The sequence below is a fragment of the Capricornis sumatraensis genome, chromosome 1 (assembly GCF_032405125.1).
Source record: "Capricornis sumatraensis isolate serow.1 chromosome 1, serow.2, whole genome shotgun sequence".
Classification (NCBI taxonomy): Eukaryota; Metazoa; Chordata; class Mammalia; order Artiodactyla; family Bovidae; genus Capricornis; species Capricornis sumatraensis.
Genome location: NC_091069.1, coordinates 25577936 through 25596163, shown reverse-complemented (window position 1 = coordinate 25596163; position 18228 = coordinate 25577936). Strand labels below are relative to the sequence as shown.

The window sequence follows — 18228 nt, the reverse complement described above, 5'->3', positions numbered from 1 at the left end:
AAAGGAAACTAAAATTTACTAAAATATTTGTACATGCCAGAGATTGTTCTAAGCACTTTCATAGACATTATACTATTAAGCCTTGCAACTAAACTCAGGAATATAATTTTTGCTTTTCAAAAGTTAGATAACTTGTTCAGAGCAACTAGGCTCAAATTTGAAGCCATGTCTCTTTTATCCATACCATACTTTCCTCTAGTGAGAAACATGTCTTATATAAATGTTTTATATAAAACAGGCTGCTGTCTACTGGAGAAGGAAATGGCAACTCACTCCAGTGCTCTTGCCTGGAGAATCCCAGGGACAGAGGAGCGTGGTGGGCTGCCGTCTATGGGGTTGCACAGAGTCGGACACGACTGAAGCAACTTAGCAGCAGCAGCAGCAGCAGCAGCTGTCTACTAGCCAACTGGGATGCATAGACCTTATCTAGATCCTGATTCAGATAAATTATAATAATACTTATGAGCTTTGAACACTGACTAAATATTCGATGACATTAAATAATTTTGGGGTTATATAACAGTACTGTGGACGTGTTTCAAAGACTCCTTATAGATACGTATTTGAATATTTATAAATGCAATGACATAGTGTCATAATTTGTTCAAACTAAACCATTGGAGGGGGAAGTATGGGTATCGAAGTGAAGCAAAGTGATTCTTGGTGGTTAAATGAGTGATGGGTACATAAGAGTCATTATATCATTCTCTGCAAATGTGTATGCTCTCCAAAATAAAAAGCTTTAAAAAAAAAAAAAGACCAAAGGGAAAAAAGAAAAGCCTATGTAGATAGGCAGGTTTTCCTGGGGGCCCAGCAGTAAAGAATCTGCCTGCCAAAGAAGGAGACATGGGTTTGATCACTGGGTCAGGAAGATCCCCTGAAGCAGGAAATGGTAACCCACTTCAGTATTCTTGCCTCGGAAATCCCATGGACAGAGGAACTTGGCAGGCTACAGTCCACGAGGTCGCGAAGACTGGACAAAACTTAGCAACTAAACAACTACAAAAAGATAGATAGAGAGAGCCCTTGGTTTAAATAACACCTTTATCACTTAGTAAATGTGTGACCTTGAAAAAATTACTTTCTGAGACACAGTTTCTTGGTCATAAAATGAAGCTTACCTTGCAGACCTGTAATGTGGATTCAATGAAGTAACGTGTAAATAGCCCCAACAGTGTCATATACACTTTAAATTCTTTACACCACTACTATTGAATGTTATTACCAAGTATAAATGATCTTTGCTTTCATTTCCTTGCTCTCCTGAAATTAGCTTAGAGATAACTTCCAGTATTCAGATGAATCTGATCTTGGTTATGAGCCAAAGATGAATGATACCAGTGCTCTGTGTACTTAGATGTCCACAGAGCGCCTCTTTGGAAGTCATTTTTTCCAATTTCTCCTGTACCATTGGTGATCTGGATCCAGACCATTTTGTTCTGTCACTCAAGTTCACACCAGTTTCTTCTTTCTAACACCTACACCAGCAATTCTGGCCTCTACCTCTTGCTTTATGGATGAATCATATGCCATTTTGTATTGTTTCTTTTCTAACCAGTTTGTCAAATGGGTTGGTTACACAGCTTTATTTTCTCATCTCTTCCTCAAATATGCTCTAACTGTGCCTCCCTTTCCCATTCTAGGATGATATATTGGGCGGATCTGTATCTTTCCAAGTAACTTTCAGGTATCAGAAAAGTAGGTATTATAGTAGGTATTAAAAAGCTCAGTCTAATTTAACTGTAAATTTCCACTATATATCCAACCTAGTCTCTCCTTTCTCAGCTCAGTTTTGAAGTAAGCAGAAGAGAGGAGATTGTAATCTGTTCTTTATTCTGCTTGCTTTCCTCTTTCACTCTTTGCTCTGCTGCTCCAGGGAGGGCCAAGAAAAGGAGGTTATATAGGAAATGGGCAGTCTTACTCTTACAGGTAGTGTGTAACCTAGCCATCAACACCCTTTGTGAGTCAGACGCCCAAATGCTGCTTCTCATAACCCTAGGTGTTTGTGAATTCTTTAATAGTGCCTGGCTGGTGATTGCCACTCTTTACGACTTATTAATGGGGCAACAAACACTTGACATGCTACCACCCCTATTCAACTGCCCTCCAGTGGCACACCTCTCTAGAGGGGACCTAAAAATTTATCAGACAGATTTCCTTTCAAGGAACTTCCAGTTTCCTAGGAGAATTGGCACATACGCAAGGAGCTATGAGTTCAGGTGTGGTAAGAAGCCTGAGAGAAAACGCTTGGCTAAGACGACTAGGGGAGGATTCCGAGGAAAGGATCAGATTTTGATAACCAGGGTTGTGGAAACTCATGAGAAATGACTCCCATTGTCCCCGAGGGGAAGTCATTGCTCCTGCTGGCCTGCACTGAGAGGCACGGACCTTGTTCGAAATGGATTCTCTTTGGACACAGACATATGCGGGTCTCTTGTTTCTTCAGTCATTTTCCCCCATCCTTGCGTTGTTCAGTTCTACATGCTGCATTCACGAATGTAAGGCCCAGTGACTCTCACACACCTGTTTATTCCATTGGGATAAAAGTCTTATTGCCAAAGCTTGTCTGCTGGAACAAACACTTGGGCATGGCCACGCTTGCCTCTCTTTCCATAAGAGCGCCTCTGAAAATTGGAACATGCTTGCTCCACTGAGAAACACTGTGGGCTCAATTATATGAGAAATTCTGAGGAAAAAAACCAGAAGTTGATGTGCCTACAATTTTAAATAATTTGATTTTCCCCTCCAGATTTATTTTAAAATCACCTTTTCAATTTTACTGTGTGAAAACCTAGTTATAGTTACCATATGTTTGCCATTTCATACTAGGAACTGAGGTAGGAGAGGATAGGGGGCAGAGGACTTCTTTTAGTAGATATAATGTCATTGCAATAATTTGCCCCAGATCAGTACTCTGATTCTTAATTTATCTGTTTAAAATAAGAGATAAACTAAAATTCTAAAGTTGAATAATGATCATAAGCCTCCTACCCTTACTTGGCCCTATCCAGTTTATAGCGTATGTTCAAAAGTCATTTCAATCTCACAATAAACTCCTAACCAGAAAAGGGAAGGAAGAAAATCTCGTATTTATTTTTAAATGACAAAACTAAAACTCAGAAAAGTAAAGTAACTCTTGCAAGACTTTGTACTTATGATACCTAAAACACAACTTTGATACCTAAAAGACACAATTAATGGCTCCTTGTCCTAAAGTACCTTTCACTACATAGTTCAGTTTTTGTCCTTGTTTTCCAATTGGGTTCTTCAGAACCACAATGAGATGGTTAACAAGTGCATTTTAAGATAACCTGCCTGTGCAAAAAGGTTTGGAAACATAAGGTTAAGCAAACAAAACATATGCTGGGTCTTCACAACAGGACCACTCAGACTTACTATTAATAAGAAAATATGCACTGAAAACAATTTAAGACTGGGATGTTGGAAATATTATCTACGTCGAAAAGGGTTTGCACAAGACTGTTCAAGGGGAAATAACTATTAGTATTTTGGAAATATTTCTGTAAACAAATAAAGTCTAAAATGTCCTTAATGTGGAGTGCTTGGTTGTGTCTGTTTGGATCACATGGACTGTAGCCCTCCAGACTCCTCTGTTCTTGGGACTTCCCAGGAATGGGTTGCCATTTCCCACTCCAGGGGTTATTCCTGACCCAGGGACTGACCCGCATCTCCTATCTGCACCGGCAGACCGCAGATAGCAGAACCGTATCTGCATAGGCAGGCAGTTTCTTTACCATCGCACCACCTGGGAAGCCTTAAAACCTCCTTCACTTTCAAATCTGCCACTTCACCTAGAATGAGAAGACTTTCAACAAGGCCTTCCTTTTAATGCCATCTCAAAAGTGCTGATTTATTATAAAGTTATTTGCTCTTGAATCTTTTCCTTAAACTGTAAAACAACCTATGACAACATACCGAGCTTATTGTGTGACTATCATGCATGTAAGTATGTATGTATTTATGTATCTGTATGTAGGCGCACCTCTCCCTTACCCACACTTTGAGAGCTGTTCTTGGCTCCTTGCTAACTTACATCAGTATACACTTCTACAAATGCTCAACAAACGAAGGCTCTGAGAGGCCAACCCTGGCATGAACATGCTCTGCAATAGATATTATGTACTCCACTGAGGGCTCCCTTTCTGCCATTTATTTGACGTTATTTGATGGACATTAGTTGGACCAAAAATATAGAAGTGATAGTGCTAGAACTGAAACAAAGAAGTGAAGTAAGGATGTCATTAGAATGTTTAAAACACACTCAAGGCACCTTGGAGGAAAAGGTAGGGGAGGGAGAGTATGAAGGTTGAAAGATAATTAAAGGTTGGCAGATATCCTCTGACAAGATTTATGAAGAGCATTATAAATCAATGGAAACAGTGGCAGACTTTGTTTTCTTGGGCTCCAAAATCACTGCAGATGATGACTGCAGCCATGAAATTAAAAGACACTTGCTCCTTGGAAGAAAACCTATGACAAACCTAGACAGCATATTAAAAAGCAGAGACATTACTGTGTTGACAAAGGTCCATCTAGTCAAAGCTATGGTTTTTCCAGTAGTCATGTATGGATGTGAGAGCTGGACCATAAAGAAAGCTAAGTGCTGAAGAATTGATGCTTTAGAACTGTCATGTTGGAAAAGACTCTTAAGGGTCCCTTGGACTGCAAGGACATTAAACTAGTCAATCCTAAAGGAAATCAATCCTGAATATTCATTGGAAGGACTGATGCTGAAGCTCCAATACTTTGGCCACCTGATGCAAAGCACTGACTCCTTGGAAAAGACACTGATGCAGGCAAAGATTGAGGGCAGGAGGAGTAGGAGACGACAGAGGATGAGATAGTTAGACGAAAACAGTGTCAGACTTTATTCTCTGGGGCTCCAAAATCACCGCAGATGGTGACTGCAGCCATGAAATTAAAAGACGCTTACTCCTTGGAAGGAAAGTTATGACAACCCTAGATTGCATATTGAAAAGCAGAGATATTACTCTGCCAAAAAATGTCCATCTAGTGAAGGCTATGGTTTTTCCAGTGTTCATGTATGGATGTGAGAGTTGGACTGTGAAGAAAGCTGAGAGCCGAAGAATTGATGCTTTTGAACTGTGATGTTGGAGAAGACTCTTGAGAGTCCCTTGAACTGCAAGGAGATCCAACCAGTCCATCCTAAAGGAGATCAGTCCTGGGTATTCATTGGAAGGACTGATGCTAAAGCTGAGACTCCAGTACTTTGGCCACCTAATGCGAAGAGTTGACTCATTGCAAAAGACCCTGATGCTGCGAGGGATTGGGGGCAGGAGGAGAAGGGGACGACAGAGGATGAGATGGCTGGATGGCATCACCGACTCGATGGACATGAGTTTGGGTGAACTCCAGGAGATGGTGATGGACAGGGAGGCCTGGCGTGCTGCGATTCATGGGGTCGCAAAGAGTCAGACATGACTGAGCGACTGAACGGAACTGACCTTCTTTTAAATGGTGTGCGTGGGTGCACTCACCAGTCATGTCCAACTCTTTGTGACCCTATGGTCTGTAGTCTCCCGGGCTCCTCTGTCCATGGGATTCTCCAGGCGAGAATACTGGACTGGGTTGCCATGCCCTCCTCCAAGGAATCTTCCCAACCCAGGGACTGAACCCGTGTCTCCTATGTCTCCTGCAGAGGCAGGTGTGTTCTGGTATACATATACATGTGAGATACACACACGTACACAGACATACACACACACACACACATATTAGTATCAAGGTAGATATATGACCCCATTTCAAAAATGAGAAAAAAAGCCCCCAAATTAATTGGAATCAAAACTCCTACCTAATTTTGTGAATCATACAATACTCCCTCCTATAGAAAAGAGCCTCAGAATTTAGGTGCAACTTTGTTACAGACTTCAAAAGGAGAAAAAAATATCTCTTTAACTCCAGATAAGAAATATACTTGAGTTTTCCTAGTAAGTGGGGCAGGAAATAGAGGGAGAATGGAGGAAAAAGCTGAGGAGAAGTGAAAAAGCTCTTAGAAGAGCTGAAGATAGTTAAGGCCATTTTGGATTTATGTATACGTATATGTGTGGGCTTCCCCAGGCTACAGTTCATGGGGTCACAAAGACTCGGACATGACTGGGTGACTTACACACACACACACACACACACACACACACACACACACACATACACACACACACACACACACGTGTGTGGGCCTCCCTGGAGGTTCAGTAGTAATGAATCCGCCTGCCAGTGTGGCAGACACAGATTCGATCCCTGGGTCAGGAAGATCCCCTAGAGGAGGGCATGGCAACCCACTCTAGTATTCTTGCCTGGAGAATCCCCATGGACAGAGGAGCCTGGCGGGCTACAGTGTTGCAAAGAGTCAGACAGGACTGAAGCAACTTAGCATTTAGCACAAAGAGTATCAGATAGAAAGCTCTTTTGGGGAAGGTATTAAAGGATAGAAGTATCATTGTATAATATTTAAACCAAAGGCAAGGCTCTTTTTTCACTGAGTTTCAATGACTCTCTGGAGGCTTGGGTGGGAGACAAGGGCCACATTATTTAGCTACATTGGAAAATAATTAATAGATGACCTTAAAATGTATTCAATAAGGACATAAGCTTAAAAATATCTTCTTGGTTCCATATTCTGTTGTGTCCAGTTATATGTTGGTATTTCATGGTAGGAAAACAATGGCAAAGAAACAGTATAATGAAAGGAGATGCATTTAAGGAAAGAATGAAAGAAATAAGAATGAGAATAAGGTCTCAGTGGAGGCATTTCTTCTACAAATTTTTTCCTTTATGCATCTATACCATATTTTTGTTTCACTTGACTTACTCAACTGTGCTTACCTTCCTCAGTAGGCATAAATTCCTTGAAGGCTGAGATTGTAACTTATTTAATGTTGATCCCAGTGACTACACAGTGCTTGGCACACTTACTTAATGGATTTTTTTTTACAAGGTAGGTTAAACACTGTTAACTGTTCATTGGTCATAGTTCAATTTCTTATTCAGAGATTCTATTATGAGTGGGATTACTACAACTCAGAGACTAAAGTGGTTTATGAACCATTAATTTCTGATAAAAGAAATGACAGTAATGATAATGACTATCATTAATTGCACATTTTCAATAATGAGGCATTATATTATATTCTTTAATACATAGTCTTCTATTTCTGTTCAAGAATCCAATTTTAAATGGAAACTGAGCTTGACAGGTTAAACAATATATTCAAGGTCATAGAACTAATAAACTGCAGAATTAGGGATTTTTATCTAAGTGTATCTAGCTTGAAAACTCATTTTACACTTTCATAACTTCTTTTGAGCCAATTGAAACGGTGAGAATTGAGGAATTTTTCCATTTACTAATTAAAAGTGGCAGAAGATTGCATGGATGATTTTCATCTCACTCTGAGGAATAAGTATCTTTATAAACACTGAAAAGAAAAACTAACAATTTTGCTTAGAATTTAAACTTATTTCACAATTTCTTTTTTATTTTTCATAAAATTTCACATACGAACAAGAAAGCATATACCATGCACCTTACATATAAATTTCAGAAACACTTGAACTTCTGGAATAAACAAAATTGATAGTCTTTCGTTAGCTCATAACATCAAAAGCCAAAAACTCCAGAACAGAAGTTGCTAATTGAAAATCAAACTTGTACAGCACTATTCCACATATTAAAAATAAGATATTATATTAATAAGCATGTCAACTTTATTGATAATCCTTAATGGGCCTCCAATGGAAAATTTCACTCATAATTTAAGACTGGGTTTCAATAAGTCAAAAATAAATACACTAATCACAAGTTAGTAAAGCTAAGGCAAAATGTAAAACACGAGACTCTAGCAGCATCAAAATCTACTATTCTGAGAAGCTTTCAACTGCAATAAACATTCTAAACTATGAAACAGCAGAAATATTAGGATCTAGTTGTTCGCACTGGAAAAAATTTACCAAGGCTGCAAAGCACATTGAACACGTTAATAATTTGCAAAAAATCTATTTACATTCAGCTCTTCAAAAGTTCACAGTCTTTCAGAGCCTGAGAGATAATAAATAAGATCCAAAGAAAGGAGAAAAAAAATACATTTAAAGGGACATATTTCTTAGAAAAGTCCTTATATGAATAAGAATAAACAAGTCATATTCATTCTATAGATATATAAAAATTGTAAGTAAATTTAGCTAATTTGTTAACATGTTGCCTTTTATGAGCAATGTTTCATAAAAATGAACCCTTTTTGAGAGTCTTATTTTCTATAAAAAGTTCTGCAATTATTGCATTAGATATAGTGAGCTTGAAGGTTGCTGGTGAATGAGAATATTCCAAATCTTAAGTGTAATTTAGAACAAAAGGAAATATGTTATTCACCTGAAAATAATCCAACAAATGGTTAGAAATACAGTGCACTCTCTTTTTAAAAAAAAACAATTGATGGCTACACAGCAGGTCATCTGTGTTAGAAATGCAGTTAAGGAAGGCAATGGAGAAATCCAGAGTGAAACAAAAGAATCACCACAAATTACCCGACTTGCATGCTTTAAGTTAGCTGATAAGGGTATAGAGCATCTTTAATGTATTCATAGAACCTTGTTATTAAGATGTCAAACCTCTTTGAGGATTCCTCAGTAATTTTCTATTGCATATCTATTTCATTCATTAAGTAGTTTCTAAAGCACCCCTAAGATTCCATTTGTGGAGTTCTCAATGAATGAAGCTGGAAGCAACTCAAATTATTTTGATTCACTTAAGAGAGCATAAGCTATCTTTAGAAACAAACTGTAAATGAGAAATCCAGTGTTATGGTCCCTTCACAGTGTGAACACATTAAAATAATTCCATAGCTCAAGAGAATCATGATTTAAATACGTGGTATACATATCTACTACCGTGTAGGTTTATATTCCCTTTTTGACATATTGATATCAATTCTTGTAAATATGTAAAATAATTTACATTTTTTACCTATGAAGAGATAAAAGGGAGTATACTCCGTAAGTACATTAAAAAGAATGCTTAAAGGTATTAGCATAGTGCTTTTATGCCCTTTATTGAAAATAAGTTATAAAATAACTTTTAGTTTAGATTTTCCTTTTAGTAACATAAAGATACTTAAAGCAATTCTAATTTTGTGCATGCTTTTAGTGGTGGTGGTGGCTTAGTCACTAAGTCGTGTCCAACTTTTGCAATCCCATGGACTGTAGCTTGTCAGGCTCCTGTGTCCATGGGATTCTCTAGGCAAGAATCCTGGAGTGTGTTGCCATTTCCTTCTCCAGGGGATCTTCCCAACCCAGGAATCAAACCCGGGTCTCCTACATTGCAGGCAGATGATTTACCAAATGAGCTATGAGGGAAGCCATGCTTTTAGTACACATGATTTAATTTTTTGACATAATTAACAAGGTATATGTAACTGATTCTTATTAGAATAGTTAATTGAGAAATACTACAGAGTATCTATTATAAAGGACATTGTATAGATTTTGTGGAAATATGAAAAAGATCATTAAAATCTCTGCTCTTGTGAAATGTGTTTTCACATTGCAGATATGTCTTTAAGATAAAATGTTCCTTGCTCAGTCGCTTCAGTTGTGTCTGACTCCTTGTGACCCTATGAACCGTAGCCTGCCAGGCTCCTCTGTCCATGGGATTCTCCAGGCAAGAATACTGGAGTGGTTTGCCATGCCCTCCTCCAGGAAAATGTTCCTTACTATACTACAATTTTTTATGTATTGAAGGGATGGATTAGGTAACTTATATGGATCCCATCCAGTTCACATACTCTATAAATTATGTGAATTAACCACCAACATGGTAGAAATATCAACCATTTGTTCACTTATTTCTGTGCCATTTGATACTTTAGAAAATTAATATATTTATATCTAATAATGCAACTGAGATGGACATTGTCAATTTCAACCTTAGATCAACGGCATGTGATCACCTCTATGAGAAGAGCCTTTCTATCTTCCTAAATAATTGCTAATCGTAGAAACATAAAAATTATTCAACACAAAGAAAAAGACCTTTGGAATGACATTAAACATAGTTTGCTCTTGCAAACTAGGAAACCATGCATTTGATATTGATATTATACTGTCATTCTATGAAATTCCACAGGGAGCTCCTCAGCAAGGTTTGGAATCCATATATACATGCAACCCAAATAGAAAACCTACCCACTCCAGTATTCTTGCCTACAGAATCCCATGGACAGAGGGTCCTGGTGGGTATAGTCCACAGGGTCACAAAGAATCGGGCATGAATCAGCAACTAAACAGAGTCGTCAGGTAATGTTTACTTTAATTTGTTAGTAACCCGATATTAGAATGTTTTCCATATTACTCATTTTTCTTTGTCCCAGTTGAGACAGAATCTCATCAAATCCCGACATCTCTCCTCAGGAGAGAATGTCACAGGCCAAGGGGGTGGGCAGGGCTTGAGGAGAGAGCGGTTATTACACTAACTGTGTTTGTTCTTGTTTTGAAGTTAAGAGGCAAGACTATTGGCACTGGGATTCCTTCTCAGGATCCTGTTTGCTGCCACATTAGTTAATGTCAGAGCACTTTAATCTGAAGGATGATACTGTAACTTGATTGAACTAATTCGCTTTTAATTATCGATAGCTGTCTTATTTAAAACCCTCCTACATAGAGTACTAGGGACCACTGTAAACCTCTCATATGACTTGTAGTGCTACGAGATTTATTTACATCCCAATAAAGAGAACTGGATGTTTGCTTGAAAAAAAGACATAGAAAAATCTATAGCTTGCTCAGGACATTTCTAATCATGCTGTCTTTTTACAGAATGAGATTCACACCACAGCAAAGCAAAGCATCTTTAGTAGCTACAAGTCTCTGACCTCTGTATAAGGTATGTGGTGTATAGAATAGCTTGGACATGCCTGTTTTCAGAACAGAATAGCAAGGCCAGGTGACAGTTCACCCAAGAGGATGTGTGAGGGACAGACTCTCTCCAAGACAGAGCTCATCCCAACTCAGCAAAAGTTTACCATGAGGGAAATGGTTAAGTTAAACTGTTAATTGGGAAATGTGTTGAGAAACACAGTACTTTGCTTTCTGAGCTTCAACACTTGCCAAGTGTATTTAGCTTATCTCTCAAATGAGGAAGAGTCTCAGACTTTGTCTTTCTCAAGCCTCCCCCAACTTCTCAGCTTTTTCAGGTAAGAATTTCTGGCATTTCCCCAAAGGGGACATTTGTGATAGTTCCTGAGTGCCTGGGGAGAAGGGACAGGGGTGACTGAATTATCCTTAAAAGGCCTAGAGCTTCATGGCACAGATACTCAAGAAATTTGTATGGAAGGGAGAATATGAGGGAGAAATAGAGAAAGCAAATGAGTGGAAAAGAGATTTAAAAAGAAGGAAAGAAGAGGGCAAATTAGGCAGGTATTATTATTGCCTGCTTTGCAGTCCCTGTCCAGCAAGACTGCGCATTAAAAACGCTGAAGGCTTTAAAAAGCTGCTCTGCTCTCCTCTATAGCGCCTTCTTCAGGAAGGAACAGTCAGGTGTCTCCCTTCAGTCTTCCCGCCCAGCCTTCAGTCCCTCTCTCTGCAGGTGGCTTTGCCTGGTGGATTTCCATGAAGGCTGGAGACAGCTAGGCATCTTGGATTTGGGTTCTGCCTTCTAGGAGCCAGAGGCGAGCTGGCAGCGCCTGCTGTGTGTTGACACTGCAACTTCCTCACTCTGCTAGGTCCCAGTGCCTGCAGCTGCAGCAGAGCTGAAGGAGGTGAGACAGGGAGACCAGAAGGGGAGATGCCTGCAGTGTCTCAGAAGGCTGGATTCCCTGAAAGGTTCTGGGGGAACAGAGCAGAGAGGGGTTGGCGATGGGCCTGGACAGTTTTCAAACGGGAGCTGAAGATTCCAATTGGTTTGTCAGTTCTCTCCAAAAACTCGAAGGATTCCAAAGGAACTGACTGAGATGCCAGGAAGGCCAGACTAAACATCTAATGAAGTGGGTATATTAGAAGTGAGGGGCAACAGAAAAAAGAGATAGAGGCCTTACCAAAAAAGAGAGGCAAAGAGAGGTGCAGCGGTATAAAAAGGAACCTTCAGGGGACTCTTGAAAGATGTGCTGGGAGCAGGCAATTATTTATTTTAAGACCTCAGCGATGTCACTGAGGATGCTGTAAGTGCAGAGAGAAGGGAACATTTTCCTTCAACATTACTCTTTAATTCTTTATTCCATAGACTCAAAGTTAATTGACTTTCCCCTGGCTTCATGGCCCTGGGCCTCAATTTTCTCATCTATAAAACAAGGGATTTGGACTAGATGTTTTCGAAGGTCTCGGCCCAATGCGATTCTCTGTAACTCAGCCTTATGAACCAGGGTATCTGGGAGAAAACATCTATGAGCTTTCACACCAGGTTTCCCCCTTCTTTCTCCTCCACTCATTTATCAATGCAGTGTTGCACCTGCACCATTCAGAGAGCTGTTCCAACTTTCACTGATGACAAGGAGTATGGCTCAGTTAGGACAAACGACTGGTCCTTCTGCCCTGGAGTAAAGAAAGGAGGGACCGAGAAGGCAGTATGATTTACACTTTAGGTTTCCAAGGAGAGGATATTCTAGAATTTTCTACTTCAAATTTCATCCACTTAAAAAAAAAAAAAATGTAGATTCTTTTGAAAGGTTCCAAATAGTTGAACTGACTAAAGGGTCAAGAGTCTAAAATGGCTTGTCCTATTTGGAGTAAAATGTATTTCATTTCATCATAGAAACTGGATCTGCTTTTTCTGTGGAAATTCAGCACACTGGCCATGCTCTCTCCTGTCTGCCTGCCTCATGCCATTCTGCCAGCCTGCTTCAGAGCAGCAATTTCTGGGGTTAAACACTGAAGCTTAATAAGCGTGTGCTCAAGAGTGGGGTGTTCAATGATGCAGGACCCCTCTATACCACAACCACCCCCTCCGCGCCTCCCCCCACCCCACCCGGCCGCCTCCACCAAAGACAATAGCCAGTTTAAACGGTAGTAAGGAAAAAAATGTGTCTTCTCAAGAGTTTCATTCTTAATTTTTTCAATGTGAAATTCCTTTAAATTGAAAAATTCAATATGTAGAAATACAGTTTCCCTGGGTCCTCTTGTCTCCAAGTGAGATGTGACAGATAGTATACACTTTTTTTTTCTACACCCACTAGCATTTCCACTTCATTTTGATCTCCAAAATATGGACAGGAGGGCAACTCTAGAAAAATGTATTCTCACTCTGGCATCTCCTTGCAGTGCTGAGCACCCACAGAGAGCATCCCCATTTCCTGCACCCTTCCCCAGTTCCCCAGACCCCCTGATTTCCACAGAGGGTTTGACCTTGCAAAGACCCTTCTTCAGTATCTGGGCAAGGAACAATCCATTTTAACTCAAAACACAGAACGACCTTTTCTCCTTTAAAGAAACACTACCAAAGGTAAAACATTTGGTTTTATATTTTTTCAACCCTGCATTCTGGAATGCAAATACAGCATGCAAAGGCAGGTAACTAGTTTGGATCTGTCAGTCCCCATTCAAAGGCTCTGAGTCTCATACTCTGTTCAAAATAGACCGGGCTGACCGGGTGGTTGAACATCTTTCCTCTTTCTGCCCATTCACCATCGTGACGGAAAATCAAAACCGAAAAATTATCTTCTCATTTCTAAACACTAACAGAGAAATGAGCTGATTTTGCGCCTAGCCCTGTGGTTCTAAACATCCCACTTTGGAAACCAATCTTGGTCTCCACATCATCTCGTCCACTCAGTTTTACTTAACAAACACGTTCGCTCCTCTTCCACGGTGAGAAAAATGGTGCACCAGCCCCACGGATGACAGGTTGGTACTTGACTGCAACCGCTCAATAGTTTTATCAGCAACCGGAAAACTTCACAATCGGTCCATTAGCTACTTAAATCTGTGTAAGGAAATCTGCCTATATATAGACACACTTAAAAAGCACCTCAGTTTCACCTGTCTTAAATCTAGCCTAAGGCAATTCCCCAAACACGCCGCCTGTAAACACTCCCCCTTCCCCCACTCCCCATTATTCCAAAGGGTCCCCCATGGACTAACAGTATACGTTTAGCATTAACCAAAGCTATTGTCACACCATGCATTTAGACGTATCTATGCAAAGCCAAGTAGGTGACAATAACCAAAGCGTCTCCCAGACAATTGGCTGCACTACACATGCACAAATGCAACGAAGATTGTATTTTCCACTTACAGTTATAGCGCTGCTCACGGTCACTTAACGAAAATGATAAAACTCAACAGTTCTCTATAAATAAATGTATGTATATATATTTAATTCGGATGAACGGTTAAGCCGTCTCTGGGTATGGTTCTCTTGCTCTCTCTTTTTCTTTTTTTTCCAGTGGAGCTCTGGGCTGCTTAAATCCCTCCTGGATCGCGCCTTGCAAGCCCAGTCGCCGCCGCAACACGCTCCGGTAGGTCTCTGGTGCAGATTGGGAATCCCATAGAAAACCTAGGGTCCCTGGAGCAGGATGCGCAGGCGCGCGAGCCGCCGCCTCTCCAGGCACCCCCTCCCCTTTCCCCTCCTCCCTCCTCCCTCCTCCTCTGGCTCCGCAGCCCAGCTCAGAGGGAGCTAGGGCCGGTGACCAAAAGCAGCCGGCATTGGCGCATGCTCAGTTGGAGAGGCTCGGAGTTGCCGCGAGTGGATTCCGTGTCTCCAGATTTTAGCAGAAACTCGGAAGGAAAGTAGATAGGAAAAGGGAGCCTGGCCACTGGCGCAGCCCTTCACCTGGACTGGCTGAGCGAGTTGGCCTCACCACGCCCCCGCGTTTAACCAGCCAAGTCTGGTGGTGAAGGCTGAGGTCAGAAATGGGACACGTGGAGCCTGCTTCCCGCCACCCTCAGGCCTGGAGGGCCCCCGGCCCACTCTTTGTCAGGCTTGTAAGGTGAAGGAGAAAACTGCAGAAATCTCTTGCTCCGAAGGAAACGTGCCCAGCAAGCTGTGAGCTTGTCTCCATGGCTCACTCTGAAGAAAACCCTTATGGTTGGCACTTTGCGTGGGCCATTTCTTCCGCGGGTCTTATACTGAGAGCACTGGGAGCCAGGCATTCTAAAAGCCTTCTACTCAGATGGTCGTGGTCCCCAATGGCCTTGGAGAAGCTGTGTGTTGAAGGGAGGGGGTGCAGAAGCTCTCATCCTGATCCTGGGTGACCTTGGGCCAATCATGCTAATCATCAACCAGCATTTACCAATAAGTGCCTTCTTTGTGCACTAAATACATTTTATTGAATATGCTTTGGGTGGGGTTGCAGTGGGCAGTGAAGGGCAGTCAGTGAGCCCTCATGGGAATCCAGGGTTGAGGGATTGGACTAAGCCATTTTATAAAGCCCCCTTCTGTGTCTTTGAAGGACACGTACATTTGCCAGCCCTCCCCGGATCCTGACTGTCCTAGCCAAAGCCTAGAAGGCTTGGCAAGGAGTAGTGCCCAGTAAATGTTTGGTCGTTTCTCTACCAGACATGCAAGGTGAAGTCTCAAATGTTCTCAACCCAATTAATTTCCTAAAGTGTGTTGTTTGTACTTCTGCTTGCTGCTGCTGCTGCTGCTACTAAGTCGCTTCAGTCGTGTCCAACTCTGTGCAACCCCATAGATGGCAGCCCACAAGGCTCCCCTGTCCCTGGGATTCTCTAGGCGATAATACTGGAGTGGATTGCCATTTCCTTTTCCAATGCATGAAAGTGAAAAGTGAAAGTGAAGTTGCTCAATTGTGTCCGACTCCTAGAGACCCCATGGACTGCAGCCTACCAGACTCCTCCCTCCATGGGATTTTCCAGGCAAAAGTACAGGAGTGGGTTGCCATTGCCTTCTCTGGTACTTTTGCTTATTCAACAATTATTCATTGACCACCTGCCCACTGACTTGAGGCATTTTTCAATGCCTTGGTGGTAAAGGCAGCGAACAAAATCCCTCTTGAGGTTTTCATTCAGATGGGAGTTTTCAAAAGAGAGACATTCTGCAGGGGCAGTGAAGATGGGGGCTTCCTAAATGGCTCAGTAGTAAAGAACCCACCTGCCATTGCAAGAGACGCAGGTGTGATCCCTGGGTGGGGAAGATCCCCGGGAGGAGGAAATGGCAACCCATTGCAGTACTCCTGCTGGCAAGATTCCATGGACAGAGAAGCCTGGCGGGCTACAGTCCATGGGGGTAACAAAGATACTCTTTGTTACCCAGTGTTGATGGACTTTCTTTCTAAGCAGAGAATTTTACAACTTGCAAAGTGCCTTCAAACATCTTATCACATCCAGGAAGCTGATTCACTTTGCGGTACAGCAACTTTTTTTTTTTTTTTTTTTTAACCTGCAGTTAACCTTTCTGATCTGAGGACATTAAGAGTATCTCTTTGGGCAAAAGAGCTGGAGATAGACAAATCTCCATTGCTAGGAGGGTGCCTACTCCTGACTGCTAGTAGGGGGCGCCCAGCTTGGAAGACCTTGAGGCTACTTAAGCAAAGATCAAGAGAAACTCAAGTCTCTGGTTTTGGAAGGCCAATGGTGGGTGAGGGCCCCAGGTGGTGACACCTAAGCCGCTGCCTCAAGCTCAAAGCCAACCTGGCCAGCCCAGAACTCAGGAACGCGCTCCGCTGGGCGGGAAGCCCTGGAAAGGCGGCACAGAGCAGAGGAGCGCTCCCGGGACTCCCTGAACTAGCCTTGCCGAAGCGCCCTCCCCGCGGGGCTCTTCCGCGCGGCGACGGAGACCGCGGAAACCCGGAGCGTGGATTAGCGCGGAGCAGGGAGCGCTGCCCCGGCGCGCTGCGGCAGCCGAGCAGGTTGTGGATCTGGCGGGCGCCAGCCCTGCGCTCCGGGGACGCAATGCGCACTGCGCAGCGGGGCTCGCCCGATCGATTCTTTCTCCGGATGGGGTGGGGGCAAAAGTCACTTCCAGATAAGTCGCTTTTGTTGGCCAGGGACACAACATCCAAAAGCTTTCAAAGTGATTCCTCGTCTTTTGTGGATTTCTCTACTCAAGCATTTTACGCTGTGCTCTCTGATTTCTCTCTCGAGAACAGTCTCCGCACTGCAATCTGCATCAGCCGAAGGGGTCATGATGCCATTTCTTCGGAGAGATGTACCTATTCATTTCCCCTGGAGGTCTCTTTCGTGGCTGTGTTAGGTTTTAGATGACTTACTGACAACTTGTGTGTCGGGTAAAGTGAACACTGAGACTTTAAACCGTGTTCTCTTGTAGGGGAGATTTGATTTAGAAGCGTGCGCTTTTGTGAAGCTGCTTTGTCTCATTGGGCAAGCAGATTTTGTTGGTTCTGTTTGCACTGAGGCGTTGTTTGGCGATATTTTTTTTAATCCTCAGTTATTGTGCACCTTTATCTTTTTAGTGTTTGTTGTTAAAATGTTTTGTGTGATGCCTTTTATATATGTAACACTAAGTCACATGTAGTCACATAGGAAAGATGATTCTAAAAACATCGAAGGAATATTATCATTTAAATTACAAAAAGCAATTCATTTGTATAGGATGGTAGAGTGAACTTTAAAAAAAGGAGTGTGGTAAGAACACTAAACGTGGGAGCTCTGTGTTTCCTTCCTTCTTCGGTCATTTACACTTGTGATCACAAGAGAACAGAGATGCGCGGCCCTGGGACAGAGGGACTGGGATGCTGGGCCATGATGAGCGGAGAATGCCATCAGCCATAGCAGTTGCCCGATTACCTGAAGCCAAGTCCCTGACACTGCGGATCGCGGTGTCAGCTTTCACATCCTGGAGGTTTGGAAAGTGCTGCCTGCTAAGTCGCTTCAGTCTTGTGGGACTCTTTGCGACCCCATGGACTTTAGCCCGCCAGGCTTCTCTATGGGGATTCTCTAGGCAAGAATACTGGAGTGGGTTGCCGTGCCCTCCTCCAGGGGATATCCCCGACCCGGGGATCGAACCCCCATCTCTGAAGTCTCCTGCATTAGCAGGCGAATTCTTTACCATTAGCGCCACCTGAGAAGCCGGGAGTTTGGGGAGGGGCTGTGTAAATCGGGGCTGGGGGAAGGGAGGGAGAAAGGTTCTTTAAGGAGAGGATTGTTTGTTTTTTGTCTGAAGGACCTGGTGGAACCCTCACTTGCCTGGAAACCCCTGAGAAGCCATTTTTCCCTTCCTCAGTTGCAAATAACATTCTTTTCTGAAGTAGCTTTACTTTCGCCTCACAAAATAAAACTAAGGAC

General features: G+C 42.3%; 1 protein-coding gene across 1 annotated transcript in view; it reads right to left on the bottom strand.

The window, feature by feature from the left end:
• Window positions 1-14460, bottom strand: part of VSNL1 (visinin like 1) — a 125783-nt gene extending 111323 nt beyond the window's left edge. Inside the window, exon 1 of the mRNA XM_068974325.1 lies at window positions 14261-14460. The gene's annotated coding sequence lies outside the window, so the exon portion shown is untranslated. The remainder of the gene's footprint in view (window positions 1-14260) is intronic.
• Window positions 14461-18228: the final 3768 nt, after the last annotated feature.